General features: G+C 49.7%; 1 protein-coding gene across 4 annotated transcripts in view; it reads right to left on the bottom strand.

Annotated features, from left to right (window-relative positions):
* The window catches only part of Nav1 (neuron navigator 1), a 252,435-nt gene that overhangs the window by 134,683 nt on the left and 97,919 nt on the right, over positions 1 to 19,833 (bottom strand). The window lies entirely within an intron of this gene.

The following is a 19,833-nucleotide window of genomic DNA, read 5'->3' on the forward strand; positions in this document are numbered from 1 at the left end:
AAGTTGGTCATGTGACAAGAGAAGGATACAAGACACATGAGAGGGGCTGGGCTAGGAGTCTCGGGCTACAGGTCAGTGGCAATTAGACATGAACTTTGCTGCTTTCATAGTTTTGCTACGCAGCAGATTTGGCACTCAGTAACACCGTCAGACACATCCAGGGAGATGGGAGACATCTGTTGCTGAGGGACTCCCTTGGGAGCATTTTGGTACCATTAATACTATTTCTCAAAAGCCTCTGGCCCCCACTAATTCCAAGGAGGAACCTGAGAAGGTCACAGAACAGAAGCACGAGCAGTGTGGCAAAGTGATCCCTACCACACTTCCTCCTTGCTGCAACCCCTCCCCAAAATACTTTTTGATTTTAGGCTAGTTCCCATGGAAACCCAAGTCAGCATCAGCTAGAGGGTTACCATGGTGACTTAGCTTGGCTCTGTGTCCACAGCTTAGGAGGGCCCTGCCCCTTGGCTGGAAGCAAGGTTTGCAGGAAATCAAATGAAGGGAGGAGTGAGACCAAGGCTTGCTGAGGGATACCTGGGGCCAGGGCTGGCCATCTGCCAGGCTTGGCAGGGAGGTTCCAAGGCAGTGATCAACCTAGTCCCCAACATGGCCGAGCAATGTCAGCTGAGGCTCTTCCTGCCCCTCACGTCTCCTTCCTAGGCACTGATTCAATGTCCCTTCCCGTGATGTACCGTAGTTCATCCAGACCTTGCCTTTCTCTCCTGTTGGACCACTTCTAAAAATCCTTCCCTACTCCACATGGCTCCAGCAACCAGAATTTTCCACATCCTCTTGGTATTTTCAGACTTACTTGACACAGTGCCCAGACAACCCTTGAGCAATATTCCATGTCTTGGCTTTAGGCGGGGCTGGTATTCAACTGCTGTGCTCCCTACTATGTGCCTTAGCTACAGCAGTTTTCACTGTCCATCCCCTGCACCTCCTGTTGTCAGTGCTCTGGGTCTTGAACACCTGTGTCCTTCATCCCCATCAGGCTGGAGGCTCTCTGCAGGCAGAGTTGTTTTTTGCTTTAAATTTCCATACTGAGCTCAGTAGCAGACACAGAGGCTTGTGTATCGGTCAGCTTTTCATCACACTGACCAAATATCTGATACCATTTAAAGGGTTTATTCTGGTTCAAGGTTTCAAAAGTTTTAGTCCATGTGTAGCTGGCTGCAAGGCAGAAATTTCATGGTGGAAGGGCATGGCGGAGGACGGCTGTTCTATTCCTGGTGGCCAGGACGTGGACAGTTCGAAAAAGCCAGAGAAGAAGGAGCTGGGGAAAAGAATACACCTTTCCATGTTGGGCCCCCAGTGACCTACTTCCTTCAGTCAAGCTCCATCTCCATGACCCAGTTATTTCCCCAACCCCTCCTCTGAACATCTGGGCCTCTTAGGGTAATATTTCTGATCCAAACCTGCCTGTATCTCCCCTTGTCAAAGCTCTGGATCTTGAACTCTTTTGTCCTTTTTTCCCATCATGTTGGAGGCTCTTGGTGGTAGGACATGCTTTTTACTTTGAATTTCTATACTGAGCTTGGCTGAGGAGGAAGAGGTCTGGGAAGTTAAGAGTGGCCAATAATGGGAGTGACTTATAGGAATGGGCTTGTCACTCCTAGTGATGACAAAGTAGAGAGGTTGGAAGTCCATTCTCACTTTTCGGGAGGCTGTATATAATCGAGATTTCTATATCAGTCATTTCACTGTCTCTAGATCTTCTAGGCATCCTCCTTCCCTGCCTTTCTCCTTCCCATTTCACCACTCTCCAGGTACTATGCCAAGAGAAAAGAACAGAAATGAAATCTGGTAAGTGTGTGCCTCCCACGACCATCCCTTACAAATGCACTCTCGCTTTGCTCATATATGCCACGGCCCATCTGTGGGGTGCTGCCTGCCCACGTGCTGGAAGCCTTGGACTCAAATCTTAAAAGCAATCCATCAAGTGCAAGGAGACATTTTTACTGTGTTCTGAAATAAATTTTTAAAACTTTTTATTGCATTCTCACTGTCTAAAACAATACACTCATTAAAAAACAGTGAGAGTGTATGATTAAGCTCACATTTTTTTTTAGTCTGTGAAAAGTGTTATGTTAAAAATTAACAGCAGTACTTTTTTCAAGAACAGAGCTTTTCTTTAGTCCTACTTATCCACTGGCCAGTGAGATGAGTTCTGGTTTGGGGACCAACAAGTACCTAAAACAGCTTCAATCTTCACTGTGACTCCATCTGGCTATGGCATCTGAAAAGCAGTTGGGCTGGGCATCTATGGGGCACCTCCCTGAACCCACAGCAAGCAAATCATGTCTGCCTTCCCGAAGTATCTGCTCCCAGCTCTGACCAAGGGCCATAGGCTGCTAACTCTCCCACGACCCTCATCCTCACCCCTAGCACTGGAGATTGAACCCAGAACCTTCTCACTGAGCTGCATCTTCAGCCTTTTACATTTTTTTTCAGATGGCATCTAAGTCATTAAGTTGCTTGAGCTGGGCTCAGATTTGCCATCCTCCTGTTCAGCTTCCCCAGTGCTGGAATTACAGGTGTGTGCCACCACACTTGGCTGCTAGGCTCTTAAAGCACTGACTGTCCCCTTACAGAGTGATTCTGTTTTTGTGGCCTCTGGGCAGTCAGCAGAGCCCAATCTTTAGGCCTATGGGGTCGGAGGTTCTGTCACTTAACAGCAGTAGAAGCTGAGACAAGAAATGACTTCTGTGTGTCTTGGTTTCCTGGCCCATAAACTCTCAGTGATTATGACAGTCACTCCCATTCCTATAGTGGTCATGAGCACTGACTGAACTATATGCACAAGACACGCAGAACAGTCTGGCACAATGGAAATGCTGTATTGTCCAAAGTCTGGGCAAATTGTCCTGATAACCAGTTCCCAGAGACCCTCTATGATTGGAAAGAAGGTCCATTTAGACCAGGCCTTTTCAAATTGCAGGCTGCAACTGATTTGTGGATCATGAAATCAATTTAGTGGATTGTAACCAGTAATTAAAAAACAATAGCCCACATAAAAAACCCCCAAAAACCAAAATAACAAAAACAAAAAACAAAAGCAAGTACATTCTACATAGTATTGTTTCATAATACTTTGGATCAGTGTGTGTGAGTGTGTATATGTGTGTGTGTGTGTGCATTATGTCTGCTGGAACTGTGTTTCTGACTGGGGGTCAAGGTTAAAAAGAGCTTTAGATGCACGGCTGAAGGCTGTTGGCAGCCATGGTGTGAAGGGGTTCTTGATTTTGTCCTAGCAGAAAGCAGGTAAGGCCAGAGGGCTAAGAATGCTCTGGCACTTTAAAGGGGAGAGAGGACACAGCCAATAGGTGAAGTGCTAATGAGGATGGCCGAGGTGGTCTTCTATCTCTCAGGTTTTTGCCTTAATGTGGGTCTGCTGTTTATGGAGAAGTGGATAAAAAAATTTTACCTCAAGACAGCCTAAGATGACTCACCAGAGATAAAGACCAACGTCTATGCTGTGACAGTGGCATGGTTCCCCATGGGAACCCCAGACAAGGCTCCTTTGTGGCCAGGTCTGCTGACCAGACAGCCAGAGCCTCGGTGATGAACACACAGTGCCTGCATACAGAGACCACTGCTTGTTCCCAGGCAGCCCACGGGCCTGTGCTTGCCAGTGACGTCAGGGAGTTTTCATATACATGATTCCATCTGTCCTCCCAACAGCTTTCTGAGTGAGAAAGGGTACAGCACACATTATTCCCTACTTAAAAGGGAAGAGTAAACATAGCGGGTACAGTGACCCCCCTCAAGGTCACAGACAGACACTGTTGGCCCCAGTTTACACTCCTCTGCACTGGCCAGAAATTCCATTTGCCCACCTAACCTGCGTCATGCCCATGTACAGGTACACATAAGTGGGGTGGGGCAGGAGCCAGGCTGGGGGAAGGGAGGCTGTCAGCTTTAAAGGGGGGCACTTTTACCATCTGGGGCTTCTCCACTGAGGCCATCAAAGAAGTATGGAGGGGAGCAGAGTTTGACAGGATGTGGAGATTTTAGCATGGGTTCCGGCTTGGGAAGATAATAACCTCTCTGAAAGCAGGGACAACCTGCGGCATGATTCTGGGCTCAGGGTACTTTCTATCTAAAAGAGTGAACAAAGTAGACCCCATTTGGAGGTCACTTTTAGCTCTTATAGCGGGACACAGCTGGGGCAGCCACGATGAGAATCACAGCCACCCTAACAGTAAGAGCTGTGCTCTAACCTTGCCTCTGAGGCTGCAAGATGGGATGCCTGCTACCAGTGCCACTACCATCAGTATCTCCAAATCCATCACGAGCTTCACAGAGGCCTTCCACATCTTTTCCATCACCTCACACCACCAACACCATCATCACCATCACTGCATCGTGGGTGCCTCTTGCCATCACTGCCACTTTCACCAAGACCATTCCTATTGTCTCTACTACTATCATCAAATATCACCGTCAGCTCTACCACCATGACTTCCACCATCGTGACCCAAACTCTACTGCCGTTACCACCACCATCCATGTCATCAAAAGCACCACCGCCACCTTTATTAACAAAATCATCATCATCGTCTCCACCAGTCTCCATCACCATCCATGCCACTGTCACTGAGGCCACCGCCATCAGCATGCTCACCACTACATCTGCCTGCTCCATGCTGGGACTGCCCACCTGCCTTTCTTGAGTACAGCTGGTATGAACCTCATGTGCCCTCAGTTCAGCTGAGCTGACCTTTCTTAGGTGCATTTTTACTGGAAGAAAAAAAAAACCTAGAGGATTTTGTGGCTTTTCATCAAGTTTATATGCTTTACACACAAGAAATTTTAAGGATAGGCAAACTGTAGTATGTTACAAGGCTCTCTTCCAACCACATTGCAGGGCAGGGGCCAGGAAGAGGCAGGCAGGGGACCAGAGCCAGCGCCAGTGTTCCTTTCTCCAACCTTCCAAGTATCGGGGTTGGGGGCTGCCTCAACCCACTCCTAGCACCACCTTCACCTTCCTGAAGTGGCACCTGTAGCAGAGAGTTCAGCTGTAGGGACGGAGACTAGGAGGAGAGCCAGATGAGGCAGCAGACAAGGAGCAGCAGCACAGGGCCGACCAGGCCAGGGTTAAGAGGCATCCATCACATTTCATTTTAAAAAACACCCCAACTGAGAGGCGTGGGGCCAGGCTCTTTCCCATCTGAGTAGAAAGGTGGGAACTGTAGAGTAAGTTTTCTAAGCCTATTTGTGAGATTTAAAAGCAACAGTGGTGGGGAGACTCTACAGCCTCGGAAGATGGGGTTTTTAAAATTCATGGGTCAGGCCAGCTGCAGCCCTTCATGGAGGTGCTGCTGTGTCAGGGTACATGTCTTCCTCTCCCAGTGCCTAAAATAAGAAGGATCACAGGACAAGAAAAGAAGCTGAGAGATCTGAATCTGGATCGTGAATCTGCCACTCATGGATTGGGTGACCTTAGGCGAATTCTGCTTTTTGTTATCTCAGGTTCCTCATCTGTTAAGTGGGGAATTAGATGATGATCCCTGAGGTCCCTACAGGCTCATTCTAAGGTGAGCTCTGTGGGGGAAAACACAGCTTACTCCATTCCTTATTTCAAGGACCTTGTGCCAAGGCAGAACATCCTAACCATATCATCTAAGGGGCAGACAGCTTGATTCAACTGTAAGAGAAAACAAATCTCTGGAGTCCAGGGAGCTCCAAGAGATCCTGAGCAAGATCCTGATCCTCTCTAGCCTCAGTTTCTTCATCTGTAAAGTGAAGGGTTTGCACTTCGTCTCTCCCATCCCTATGGCTGTGACACCATGACCCTGTGGCTAGTCTCTGAGTCAGGGCCAACTGCCTGTAAACCAGGTGGATTCAGACTCCTGTTGATGGGAAAGAATCTCTTGACATTACCCAGGAGCCTGGATTCCTGGAGAGAAGCTGGGTGCCCTCCTGCTATGCGTGGCTCATTTTAAATTCCATTGAGACAAGGAACAGACAAGAGGGTGACTGCCTGCCGGCTCTGCACTGGAGCCCCGAGGGGGCCCCATATTATTCTGCCTCCCAGAACCCCCAGTCCTCGTAATCATAGGGCAAGAGGGATCAAGAATGAGAAAAGGCATTGCCTGCCCAGGAGAAAGTCAAGACATCAGCAGCCTGCCCCATTTGTCCTTTCTTATCAGGCTAGGGGAAGGCGGCTTCCTCCAGGCAGGCACTGAACCAAGGAAGTGAGCTGCCTCAGGATGGCGTGGAGCGAGATGTCTTGGCTTCCTCCTCAGCATTCCCAGCTCTCATTTATCATACAGGCAAGCTCTTAAGGTCCAGCCTCCATTCTTTCTGCTCCCACCACCGTTTCCCCTGATCTCACCTCTGGATAGAAAGGACAGTTGCTCGACCACTCTCACAAACCATCCCCCGCCACCTGTTTTTCCTTTCAGACTTCTGACTCCTACATACAGAGTTGCTAAGATAATATATAGCTTTTTTTTGGTAAGGAGGGAGGCAAGAGTGAAGTGGGGACAGTTCCCTTTCCAGCGATGTCTGGCTCAGACTGATGCTAGTGTCAGTTTGTATTCCCTGAACATATGGAAACCCAGAAACAAGAGACAGGCAGACACAGGGGGAGAAGCTGGACTCCCCAGTTCTCTCCCTGGACAGATTACAGGAGGCATCAGAAAGGCAATCTGCCTGGAAGATGGTGGGATTCTGGAGTCCCACACTCTCAGCTCACCCTCCACATAGGACTTTCCTGCCCATTCACTTAGAGAGCTCCTTTGGATGGTCAACAATAAAATACCTCTTTCACTTCTTTTGCATGTAAGTTCAGGGAAATTAAAAGGGGTACTAGTCACTGTCAAAAGTGACCGGGAGTCAGAAAAGGAAAACTGCTATCCCATAATCTCGCTCAAGACAGATGGAAAGGCTTTTTTAAAATAAACTTTATATGAGCCATGATAATGGGGAGATGAGCTATATCTGCAATACAGGTAACAGAAATCCAAACAGCAGCAGGTGGGCTGTCAATCTGGGTGTGGGCAAGAGGCAGAGGCAATTCCGGCCCCTCAGGGAATATTCTCCAACTGTGACTGAAGAAAAGGAGCCAAGAGTTTGGGGCATGCTGGCCTCACCCCCTCTCTGTTGTTTCTCAGCCAGGAGCTGTAGGGACCCAGCTCCCCTTAGGAGGGGGTTTCTTCCTGCCTGCTCACTTGCCTGTGCTCTTGCCTTCCACCTCCAGAGAGCCAGAGATGGGAGCAGGAGAGGAGGAGGCTTCCAGGAGCTTGTTCTGCACCTAATTTCCTACACATGGTGCTTGCAGGGAGTAGGGACAGAGACAGAGGGTGGCCCTCACCTCACTTCAGCCCAGGAATCTGATTTCTAAGCCTGAAGCTGGACTTGTGACAATGAGTGCCTGGAACTGCTAGAGTTGGAGGCAATGAGAGTAGGCTGTGCCCAGCAAAAATCTGTGATGCTGGTCCCAAGAGAGAGGCAAGAAGTGGAGAATGCCAAGCAGTGTGCAGGAGTGACGAGGCCACTGAGAGGAGCTGCCCAGAGGATTTCCTGGACTTGGCAAAGGGAGAGGCCTAGAAGAGTGGGGTGACCTTTGGAGAGGAGAAGGCCACAAAGGAAGATCCTGGGAGGGAGCAGGCTGGTGCTGCTTAAAATGCAGGTGGAAGGCAGACAGCCTGACCCTGCCATGTCTCATTGTGTGTGTAGTTTGGGCGGTATCTGCAAAGGAGCTGGCATCCTGGGGGAGACACAGACCAGACCTGATGAGCAAGTCACCTGGTAGATGCGGACGTGAGGAATCAGCACAACAGAGGCAGAGCCCAATGACAGGAGAGGAGAGGCAGGAGGTGTCAGCCTGGTGGCAGGTCAGAAGGGAGGCAGTAAGTGGGTTGGTAGCAAAGAAGCAGCAAGAGCTCAGGCGAAAGGGCTGGGAAAATACAAGACTCTGTAGATAGGCTGCAGGCTGCCAAGTCCAGCAGCATAGGAAACAAGACCTGTGTGTCTCTGTCGGGCTACTGGATGCTGGAGCTTGCACGAGGGCCTGAGTCTCTCCTATCAGGACCAGGAGGGCCGGACAACCAGGCCTATGACTCTTACCTGAGACTGGGGACTTCCTGAGACAGGGGCCATGTCTCTCTGCAACTCCATATGGTGGGGTGGAAAGACAGCAATAAAATAACCAAAACTGCCATGGACTGTGTTAGATGCTTCTCAACGTGTAGGGCACTATGCTAAGTGCTTTACATGCATTACCTCATTTAATCATCACAACGATGCTTTTTCTTCCCTTTTTGCTAGAGGCTCAATACAGACACATGCCAAGCACTGAGTTATAGGTTGTAAGTATATAGGTATTAAGTGGCCCATTTAATAGATGAGGAAACCGAACTTAGAGAGGTTAGTTGGCCCAGGGTCTCAAAGGTAGTTAACACAGAACAAGGACTTTACCTGAGGTCTATCTGACATCCTAGTCCATGCACTTGGCCACTACCCTCTGTGTCCTCCCTGCTAAGATCCCAAGGGAATATGGGCAATGACTTAGGCTGCTGCAAACAGCTTGAATTGAGGGGCTGAGAATTTTATAGTTGCGATGTAGCTATATGATTTCAGGAGGAAACCCAATCTCTGCAAAGTGTGGGAAAATGGCAGGAATCCACTCCTTGGCCGGGCACAGGCTAGGCTCCTTCAGCTCAGAAGCAGAGGCCAGGAGGTCCTTCCCTTATACCTAATACCCTAGCGCAGTATATGGAAAATGAGGGTCAGCATCAAGCCCATCCACCTGATCCTCCATGAGAGCAGAGAAGGACTATCTTGAACTCATTCTTCCTCAGATGTCCCCCCAGCTGTGTGGTAACAGGCCATCAGAGTGAATTCTCTGCTGCAGCCCTGGGAGGAACTTATGAGGACCTCCCAATATAAGGACAGACAAGCTCAGGGTAAAGGCAGGGATCAGGCTTGAGTCTTTGTCCCTACTCGGAAGCAAGGACATTTCGAGTCTTCACTCTAATCTAGACAGGGCAGTGAACCTGAAATAAAAGTGCTGCCCTCTGACAATCCTCTGCACCCCATAATCTGCCCACTTTGTTTGAGACAGTCTCACTGTGGTAGCCCAGGCTGGCCTCAAACTCACAGTCCCCTGCTTCAACCTTCCGAGTTCTGGAATTACAGTCAGGTACCAGGTCCAGCTCTACCCACATTTTTTTGTTTGTTGTTTAATACTGTCTCTGCTGTTCACTTTTCACATAGATTAAACAAGCACTATGATGCCATACAACCTTCAAATCTCTGATAGCACCAATCTGTTCTCCTCATGCAGAATCAGTCAGAGTCTACTCTATCCCTGGGTGCTGGCTAATCTCCTAGGTAGAGGAGGCACAGGGTTGTGGAACACCTTTTTCTGCCATGTGCACTGTGGGAGAGGTATATGAGACAGTAGTTAAGGTGGCAGGTGCTCAAAGCAGGCTGTCTGCAAGTCACACCCAGGGTCCTCTACTTTCTGGCTGTGTGACATTGGCAAAGTTGGGGTAGCTAATTCTGTTGTTCTGACAGACAAGTGTTTAATACATGTAAAGTGCTCAGCACAGTGACTAATGAATAACACACATATAGTAAGAGACATGGGCACAGTGGCACAAACTGTAATCCCAGCACACTGGGAGGCTGAGATAGAAGGACCACAGTTCAAGCAACTCAGCAACAGCAAAGTCCTGTTTCAAGATAAAAAAAAAAAAGTGGGGCTATAAACTCAGCAGTTGGGAAACTGAGGCTGGAGGATTGCTCTGAGTTCGAGGCTGGTCTGGATTACAGAAGCGAGTTCAAAGCTAGCCTGTACTACATAGTGAGAATCTGTCTCAAACAAAACAAAACAAAACAAATCAGAGATTTAAAAAAAAAAGTGGGGAGAGAGGTGGGGAAATAGCCCAATACAAAGGCCCTGGGTTCAAGTCCTAGTACAATAAATAAATAAACATAACTCTCAGATCTTCCATGAGGTTAACTTTGCACCTCACTAAGCATTATGGGAAATCTAATCTAGAAACCAGGGGCTACTGTCAGAGAGAAAGTGGGAGGGGAGAGTAAAAGGGAACTTACACCCTGAAATGCAAGAGGGCTGGGATGTGCAGCACCAGCTGTGTGCCAGCCTCAGTGCCAGCCTTTCTCATAGAGTTCTCACCCATTCCTGCCAGCTCTGGAGGCTGGGGAGGCTAATCCCTACATTACCAACAAGAAGGCTGAGACCCAGGCAGTTAAGTGGTTTATTCAAGATCACAGTGAGTGAGTGGCAGATCCAGGATTCAGCTGGAAGGGTTAAGAGGAAAGGCTTATCCTAAGCTAACATTTCGGTCTCTACTCTGTCTGACCATCCAGTCATTCTTATCCAGGCCACCTTGGGCCTCTTCCTTTCCATCTCAGGCCTCCCCTGAGAGTCTCCCTACAGCTCCCAGGCTCTGCTCTGTCCAGCACAGGCCCTGTCTCTGCATCAGAATCCCTGTCTATGGGTCTGCTTCCCACAGTGGGTGCTGAGGGTTTCAGAGGCAGGGTCCCTAGCAAACAGCACCATGGAATGTTTGCACAGAGAAGGATAAAACCAACCATACAGACTTGGGTTTGCAGGTCCATGGTAAAACTGACTAAGGCTAAGAGTTCTCTAACATAGAGAGGCAAGTGGAGAAGAGTTGCTACTTGATAGGTAAGAACCTAGTGGCTAAATGCAGGAGCTTGAATCAAGCCCTGCTTGAACCTTAGCTTTATCATGAACCTGCATTTGCTTTGGGCAAGCTGCTTGGCATTCCTTAGGCTCCCCTAAGTTTTCTAAGTTTTAAATTTTATGTAATGGTGGGGTTACCAGACCACAGAACTGCACTGGTAGGGCCATTCTAGTCACTCAGTAATATGGAACACTCCCTTACAGTAGGAAAGAGCTTCTTTGACCCCCTCTCCCATGCTCCCCTGGCATGCTGGCCAGCTAGATTCTTATTGGGACTGCTACAATCCAATAGTGACAAACTTAACACTTAGCATAAGAGGAGGCCCTGGGAGTCTTACAGCTCTGCAGCCATCCAGGGTTGTTAATATTGTACATATGACCCTTGACTAATATCTTGTGAGAATGAGGTGGGTTTATGCAAGCAAAGCACTTGACACAGCTAGCAAACAGTGAGTGCTCAACAAATGTTTGTCAGTCACTGTCATTGCTGATCTCCAGGGACTCAGACAAGCCTTGCACTGTTGAGCAGTCCCCCACAGAGCCTCAGGATAAAGGTACCTGACCAAGCTACAGATGTACATCCTCTAGTAGAATGATTTCTTCTAAGGGAGCCCAAATTCTACAGCCAGGCCCTTGGTAGTCCTAAGGCTACAGGCTTGGCTGAATGACCCCAGAAAGATGTTGGGGTGTCAAGTAGGCCTCCTTGCCTGTAGGTCTGGCTCTAGTGCTCCTAGGAGCACTGCAAGTTCCAGCAGAAGCAGCACAGTCCATTCTGCCTGCTGAGCAGCAAGCAAACCCACTGACTTGGCAAAGTGGCAGGCAGCACAAGGACTGAGCACTGCCCTGGCAGCTGAAGAGGGCCACCTTTGTGGCCATGGCCATTCTCCATGGCTGAGAGAGTGGTAGCAGTACTGGCCTCTTGCCTCACCTCCATGGACTTCCCTCCTTTCCCCTCTGCTGCAGCCAGAAGGATAGATGGAGGCCATGCAGCAATCTCTGGACATTATCCTATTATCAATGCCTTATGGACACAGTAAAACAGAAGGGTAGTGCCTACATCCCATGGCAACCCCTGAACTCTAGGACAATACCTGCTGACGATGCCTAGATTCCATGGTAAAACCAAATTCTATATTGCAAAATGTGACAGCTGCTAGAACAACAGAATCTCATGGCAACATTCAGACATGACAATTGGAACAAGTGTGGCATCCCAAAGGAACAGAGGAAATGAAGGATTGGGCTCAGGGTGAGAGGCATCCTCTCTCCTGTGAGTCTTCCTACCCTGGGGGCATCCTGCTTCCTTCACTCCCCAAAGATCCATCTGCTCTGAGGGCTCCAAGCCAGCGAGTCCCCATCCTGTCCTCCTACCCTCATTTGGACAAGGCTGGATGACTGGAAGTTCTCTCTGGCCAAGAGTCTGATCCCTTTAAATAGTTCTCACTTCCTGGTTCTTTCGGGAAGCCTTCCTGGATTGAACAAGCAATTTAGGAGCCGGAATGTGGCCTCCATCGTACTATCCTGCTTCAAAATTGCATGTAGTTGCAAAACTCCATTGTCTAGTTCCAAACTGGCTTCGTATGTCAGCACTGCGAAGTGGAACTTGGTTCATGCTTTATGAATCACGGGTCTGCCTTCAGCAGGGCCCTGCCAATGGCTAAGGTAATGATGGACCAGCCCCTGGACAGGGCAGAACACTGTACCTTTGGCAACAGGGCCCAATCAGAGCTGCTACCAATCAGAGACACAACCTCTGAGGACAGAGGTAGCCTCTCTTTGGGTGCCTCCAAAGGGGATACTGCAGCAGCTAGAAGGGCAATCTACCCTGCAGCAAAGAGACATGGAACGGAGAGGCCCTGAGCAGGCTGAACTCATTTGTCAACCACCTCTCCAAAGAGGGAGCAGACACAGGATTGCTTTGGAGATCATTTGGGGACAAACTCCTATGTCTCTCCTCCATTTAATTGTCTGCCCAGAGCCTACAACAGCATCCCAAGGCAACATTCCCATCAGCCATGATCAGCTTATCTTTCCGGTCTCATCTCCTCTTTCATCTCCTTTCCTAACTCTCCTCCAACCAGACAGGACCTTTTGCCATCCTGCTATCAAGCTCCTCATTTACCACCTCCTTTATTTTCCAGTTCCTCTTGTCTTTGCTGCCAGAATTCCACCCTCCTTAGCGTGCCCTCTGCCCTCCTGTGCCCATGTACCACCCCCACTCCACACAGACCTAGATTGCAGCTCTGGGTGACCTCACCCTCCGTGGACACTTCCTTACTTCTTCACAGCAATCACCACATTCTGCTTAGTCCTGGAAAGCGCATGGATGTCTTTCCTCCTCATCAGCCCTATCAACTAGAAAGTCAGCCAGGAGCCTTTATCTCAGGAGCATGGTTTCTTGCCCATAGTCTGGCGTTTGCTCCTAAAATGAAATTGAACTATGTTTGGGAGAGTCCTGAGGTTCCTGGAAGCAGGAAATTCTAGGGGTTAAGTTCAAATCCTGGTTCCACTGCTCTTTTACTTTACTGGCTTTGTGTGTACTACTTACATTTAAGTGCTTCAGTTTCTTCATGTGTAAGTTTCAGGATCACAAGATTTTTGTGAGCAAAGTGACTTACAATGCATAAGGAGTAGGAAAAGTGCCTCTTATACACCAAATAATTAATAAATGTCATTATTGGTTGATTGTATACTTGAGATTTCTGTTTGTTTGTCCTGGAAGAGTTTGGTACTGGAGCTTCAAGGAGACAGCTCCTCACCCTGGGGTTATTGGAATCTTAGGCTGTGAGGTACTTTAGGGACTCTGCAACAAGAGGGCAGAGCCTCCTTCCTGGCTGCCAGCTTCTCCAAAAGGAAAAGGATCTATTCAGTGAATTACCAAGGGCAAAGGGAGCCCATGTCTTCAGAGTCTGAGGAGGAACCAACACTTACAGTGCTTTTCTGGGAAAGAAGCCAGGAGTCTGAACCCCCACAACCTCTGCCTGGGAGTCCATTTGGGGGAAGTTGTTCCACCATGCTCATATTTCACTCTTTTAAATCTGTCCAGCTCTTGTGTAGACACACACACACACACACACACACACACACACGGAGTCAAATGCACCTTTAGTATATGTATATATGTGCTGGAAGTCAGTGAGTGTGCAAGCATTTATATGCACTGTTCCCTGTAAACACATGCTATCTATTGCACACCCTGTGTTTACACCCTGACAGCCAACCTCATCCAAGTTTAGAGCCCAATGGGTTGATGCTGTGTGCCATACAACTATCAACTCAATACCCCAGTCTTGCTCTCTTGACATTCACTGTCTCACTGCTCAGCCCAAAGCTGAGCTTGTAACCTTGGCTCTACATGGAAGTACCCGGAGTTTCAGACCAATCCTAGACTACACACATATCAGCACCTCAAACAAATAGCCCTCAGGACAGCTCTGGGATTCCACAGGGACCAGCAGTAAAAGTATTTACAGCACACCAGGGAGTGAACCTGTCCTTGTTCTTGCTTTCCACATCCCCAAGTGAGAGGAGCTAGTACCAGAGAAGCCCAGAGCAAGAAATGCTGCCCAGAAATTAGAAGTCACTATGGTGAACCGCCCACCCGAGTGGCCTGAAATGTATCATTGAGATGTCTAAAATAGACTCTCAGATGGCTCAGGCCAAGCCGCCCTCTGCTGATTCCGGGCTGCTTGGCTGAGGTTTGGCTGGAGCTGAGTTGGAAAAGACTGGTGTCAAACTTGAAGTATACAGCAGTGTTGATGGCAAGAGCCTGGAACATGCTGGGGTCCAAGGTCTTATGGGTAAATCAGTAACCAGAAAAAGTGCCACCTTCTACTCTCCCAATACAGCATCAGACCAAGCTCAAGGAGTCTACAGACTCCTGGCAGACAGTCATTCTCTCCTAACCAGAGCTTCCTACCCACACATTTTGCATCTACACATGCCAGAAATGTAAAATTTGGGGGGAGAAGGTGTATATAAAAGCTGACAAACCCATCCCACTTACCCAGGCATAATACCACTATGGATAGTCATGCTGGATACACTCTGTTCCTAACTCAGCTCCAGTGGGGGAAATAAAAACAGTTCTTGGGGCATCTTCCTGGTTGGCATCTTGATCTCAGCTAGTCAAAAGGAAGTAGAGACCTAGGTTCACTGAACAAGATGGAACTGAACCCAAGAGACTCTGTTTTTCTGTTTCCCAGGCCCTAGAAGAGCCAGGGTGGAGGAAGATATGGAAGGTGGTGGGCTAAGCTGGCATTTGAGGGGCTCCTATTTGGAGGGAGCTTGCTCATGCAAGGGGCATGAGCAGGGCCTGGCCCCTTGGCCCTTCCTGTGCAGACAGAGAGAAGGCTGCAGGCTCCTGGGACATCAAATGCATCTGGGTAATCCAAACAGGGTGTGGGGAAAGGTCAGCCAGCACAAATGAGAAACATGTGGAGTCCATTTCCCCTCCGCTGGCTGGCTAGCTCAGGGTTTCAGGCAGAGGGAGAAGGCTGTGAGAAGGGTTGGGCAAGGAGAAAATGCAGCCAGGTGTGATGATTCCCCCACAGGGAGCCACCTTGAGATGCAGACATTATGAGGAAGTGGGGTGCGATGAGGGGCAGAATTGCACTCCACTGGGCCTGGGAACCAGGTAAAGAGGTCAGGTTCTTTTCTCTACAATGGGATCTTATTAAAAAAAAAAGAGGAAGGAGGAGGAGGAGGAAGAAGAAAGAGGTAGAGGGAGAAGAGGAGGAGGGGAAGGAGCAGGAGGGAGTAGAATAGAAGAAAAATAAAGAAGAAGGTCAAGGGAGAAATGACGGCATTGAGCTTAGATAGCTGTCTGATCTGAAATGTAAGAAATCTGTGAAAGGCACTAGCTAAATCTATAAGGATCCAGAGAACAAATTGGGGCTATGGATGGAAATTCCCAGAAGACAGAATCTTGGCTCAATGTAAAAAAAGGAAAGATCTTTCTAGTAATGAATGCTTTCCAGGAAAATAAGGTAGTGAGCCCTCTGTCACTGGGAGTGAGTAAACAGAACACCCACCTGCCTATGGTGCTATAGAGGGATTAGTTTCAGTAAGTGGGAGGCTCAACTAGACAATTTCCATTCTGTGGTTCTATGAAATCCCACGGAAGGCTGAGCAAGGCGGAGTGCTCTGCAGAGAGGAGGGGACTTCTCTCTAGCTAGCTGTCCAGGGAGACACTGCAGTGTGCTGCAGAGGTGGCTGAGCAGCAGGGTGCTGAGCTGCAGTTAGGGATGAGGGGGCTCTGCTCAGCCTAGTTAGTGCAGGACTTGCTCTCCCCCGAGCTCTAGGAAGCACCGTGTGACTTCAGCCTCGAGGTTAGAGGTAATAAGGGATGGACATGTACGGAGGGTCACTGCAGGGAGGGGCAGAAAAGGTTGTTAGCAGAAGAGGAAAGATTTGGTATTGGCAGCCTGGGATGGAGGGGACTGGGGGGACATAGATAGCTACAGCCCAGAAGCAGAATGGACAAGGATGTAGGGAAATGTGGAACAAGAGGGATGGCCAGGAAACACCCCAGGGGTGCAGGTGACATGGCCCTGTTACCCATTCAATCCAGGTCTAGAAAGGCCTGTGCTTGGGGTTGGAGCTGTCACTAATGGTAAAAGGCATTTCCCTGGGTCAGTTTATGCTTCAGGGAATCAGAGCAGCTGCTGGAACAAGAGTAACACTTCTACTCCATCTGTGCCATGTCCTCAGAGTGGAGGGCCTGACCTAAGGCAGAACCTCAGCTGCCCTGTGAGAACAGCTCCGGCTGCTGCAATCGGAACAAGGCAATGGCCACAGGGAGGTGCGGGACTCTTATCAACCCCTTGGGTGGGGGCCCAAGCCTGCTCTTGAGGAAAACATCCTCATCATGGCAGGAAAAGAAATATTCTCTTAAATGCTAACTCTGAGGAAGGTAGAAGGTTTCACTGCTCCTAGATTCTGGGCCAGTTCCTGCTCCACACAATACACGAGAGCCTGCGGGCCCACACCCTGTCACAGCCCTTCCTCCAGCCTGTGATGGCACAGGGCTCCCTCCCCTACTGGGGGAGGGGCAGAAATGAGCATTGTCCACACTCTCCTGCTGGGCCAGGGGAGCCCCTGGAAATAACAAGCATGGCTCTGGGTGAGCCCTCTGACACTGGGGGGCGCAGGCTACGCTCACACGTCACCTGCTGCTCTGGGCAGTGGGTTTTTGAGGCGTTCACATTTCCTGTGCCCACTCTACTCCCAAAAGGGAAAAAATGTGTGAAGACATTTCATCCCAAAATATCCTCAAGCAAATTCTCAAGTAACCCCTTCCCACCCTGTAACTGCCCTTACTTCTGCCCACCAACCCAGCAAATGGCTTAGAAATGAATAGCTTCCCACCTTTCTTTCTCATTTTTATTTGGCTTGCAATTCTCCGGCCTACCTGTTGTCACGGCAAGCATTCCCAGGATGGCAGCCACCTTGGTGAGGTAGTGGGTCTAGGAACTCCAAGTTCCTGGGTTCTTTCACACTCTGCCCTGCACAATCTTAACTGCTCCACTTAGTCCCTTTTTCCTGGGGGCCAGATGTGGGGAAAGCTGAACAATCTGGGGGAGTCAACTGACTGATCTCATGTAAAATCTTTAGGCCAGGACAAGCCAATGAGGAAGAGGAGTGTTTTTGTAGTATTCAAATACTATGCATCACTGTAAGCTCTCTTTAAGCCATGTGGGATATTTTCCAGGTGAAATCACCACCACATCCCTACAGGGTAAGGATGAGTCATGGAAGGGTCTCTTTCACTCACAAATGGGGAAACTAAGCCCCAGGGAAGGACCTAGGGCTTAGGACTTCTGGAAAGGAGGTTTAGGGGATGTATCTTCCAGTCCTGCCCCTGGCGCAGGCTTGGTAGCCTTCCTCATCGTGTAAAATTGCATGATGTGGACTAAGGCCTCTGATTGTTGGAATTAGGCCATTCCCCCTAGACCTACCCCTCAGTCTTCTAAGTTGCTAGGGTTCCCCAGTGGGACTCTATTACTTGGCAGCTTCCATAGATAGGGAAGGGATAGGGAGCCTGTCTAAACCATCTGGGCCCCAGCTGATTTCTGGAAAGGGGATGATCAAGTTTCAATTTTTCCCTTTTATTCCAGAAAGGCTCTTATTTGGGGCTGCCTCACCTCCCCCCACCATCTGCCTCAGAAACTGGGTCTTGGCAGCTTCTTGGGTCTGAGATGGTACCAGACAGTGAGCAGAGCCTGATAATGAACCTCATCAGTGGGGTCAAATCTCCTGTGTCTTTAGCCACCATCTGAGATAGCAGGGCAACTACCCTGCTGGCCACCAAGGGCCTGTCCTGACACAGGAACACCTCACAGGCCTAGGAGGCAAATCTTTTCTACCTTCGCCTGTGCCCTGACTGGTTAGTTCACTCTCCACCTTCACATAGGAGAAAAACCTAGCCTGGACTCACCAGCTGATGCCTCATCCACCTGATGCCAAGCACTGCCTTCAGCCCTGCCTCACCTGGGACCTCTGAGCTGGGGACAGTCCAGCCAGCGCAGCCTACTTTCTCACCTCAGTGGCCCCACCTGACAGCACAGTCCCTCTGCCCTTTGAGGGTCTTCAGGAAAGCTCTGGTGGCTGGTGCCAGCAGACACCACCTTGGTCAGGCCCCTCTGCACCATCTACCTCTCCTTTCTCTCCTAAAAAGAACTGTGAGGCAGGTCTGAGGAGATAAATGCAGATCTCCCTGCCACCAACTCACAGATGACAGGGCCCTCACCCCTTTGATCCTGAATCATGCCATCTAGACAGCCAAAGTGGTGTTTTCTCCCCACCCCATGGCTGCTGAGAGGCTCCTATGGAAGTATCCCTGTAGAAGTGATGGCCGCCTAGCAGGAACGAGGGACCACAGCTCAGCTTCTTCTCCCAGTCTCCAAACCAGTTCTAGGACTAGTCAACAGGGTTTCTGTGGCCGCACTTCTTGTGAAGCAACTAAGAGGTCTTCGAAGGACAGCCAAGTCCTGGGGCACTATGGGGCATGCCAGGATAGGGGAGGGCTAGATGGGCTACGTCACCCTGAGCAGGCAAAGTCCTGACCTTGAACACAGGCCTGTGCCCTCTGCTAGTCTGTGTCCAATGCAAGTCACACAGAAGGTCCTACCCTTTCTCAGTCCCCAAAGAATGCTGCCTCCTTCTAATGCCTCAGTCACAATGTGATTACCTCTGCCTTTGGGAGGTCTACAGCAGGCTTCCCTTTCTAGCCCCTCCCCAGCACAGTCCAGTATCGTTTTCTCTGCAGCCTTCCGGTCTGCAATTATTTTATTTCTTTTTCCACTTACTGTTCTGTGTCCCACTGAACTGCAAACTCCTCGAGGGCAGGCTCAGCAGGCACCAGGCACAGAATAGCAAACCTCTGCAGGGTGAGGCTGCCCTGCCATTCTGTACTGGCCCATCCCACCCATGCCTCCCCATGGAGTCCTGGTTTTCAGGAGGATTTCTCCAGGGACGAGGCTGCTCTTCTCTTTTTGCCCCTGTCTAGTCTCCTGATTGTCCCTACAAAGCCCATCTTTGATCTCCTGCATGAGGATCAGTTCTCAGAAGGGCTGAAATCCTTGCCCCTGGTCAGAAGATCCTCATCCTGGCTGGGGGAAGAGGGAGTGCCCAGAAAGACTGCTGCAGCCCAACAGTCTCCTTCAGCTTTATCTTCTACAGGTCTGCCAGGAGAGCTCTCTCACCCAGACCCACTGTCCACACGTCACCCAGATGGCCGCCTGTCACTTGGCCCCGCCCATTTACACGCGCAGACACGCCCCTTCCCAGCACCCAGCAGGGCGGGCAGCCTGCAGAGGACTGGGTCCCACCGCACCAGTCAGTGCCTGAGGACCCACAGCACAGCCACTGCAACAAGTCTGTGCAGCCAAGGCGCTTTGCTTAGGCTCCAAGGCTTGCTGGCCACTGTCCCTCTGTGGCCCCAACAACAATGCCTGTGCAGGCTCCAGAGGCTCAGCAGCCTGTTGTCCAGAATATCCTTGATCCATCCATCCCTGCGGCCAGGGGGCCTAGCTAGAGCAAGCAGTTTTCCTGGCCCATTCTGGGTTTTTTGCATGGACTCTTTAGGCTCAGAGAACAATGGAGCAGCTCTCTGCTTTCTCCACCACAGCAATCTTTGTTCCTCC

Source organism: Cavia porcellus, unplaced genomic scaffold (assembly GCF_034190915.1).
Source record: "Cavia porcellus strain 051 isolate PalLab524CR breed Dunkin Hartley unplaced genomic scaffold, mCavPor4.1 scaffold_29, whole genome shotgun sequence".
Lineage (NCBI taxonomy): Eukaryota > Metazoa > Chordata > Mammalia > Rodentia > Caviidae > Cavia > Cavia porcellus.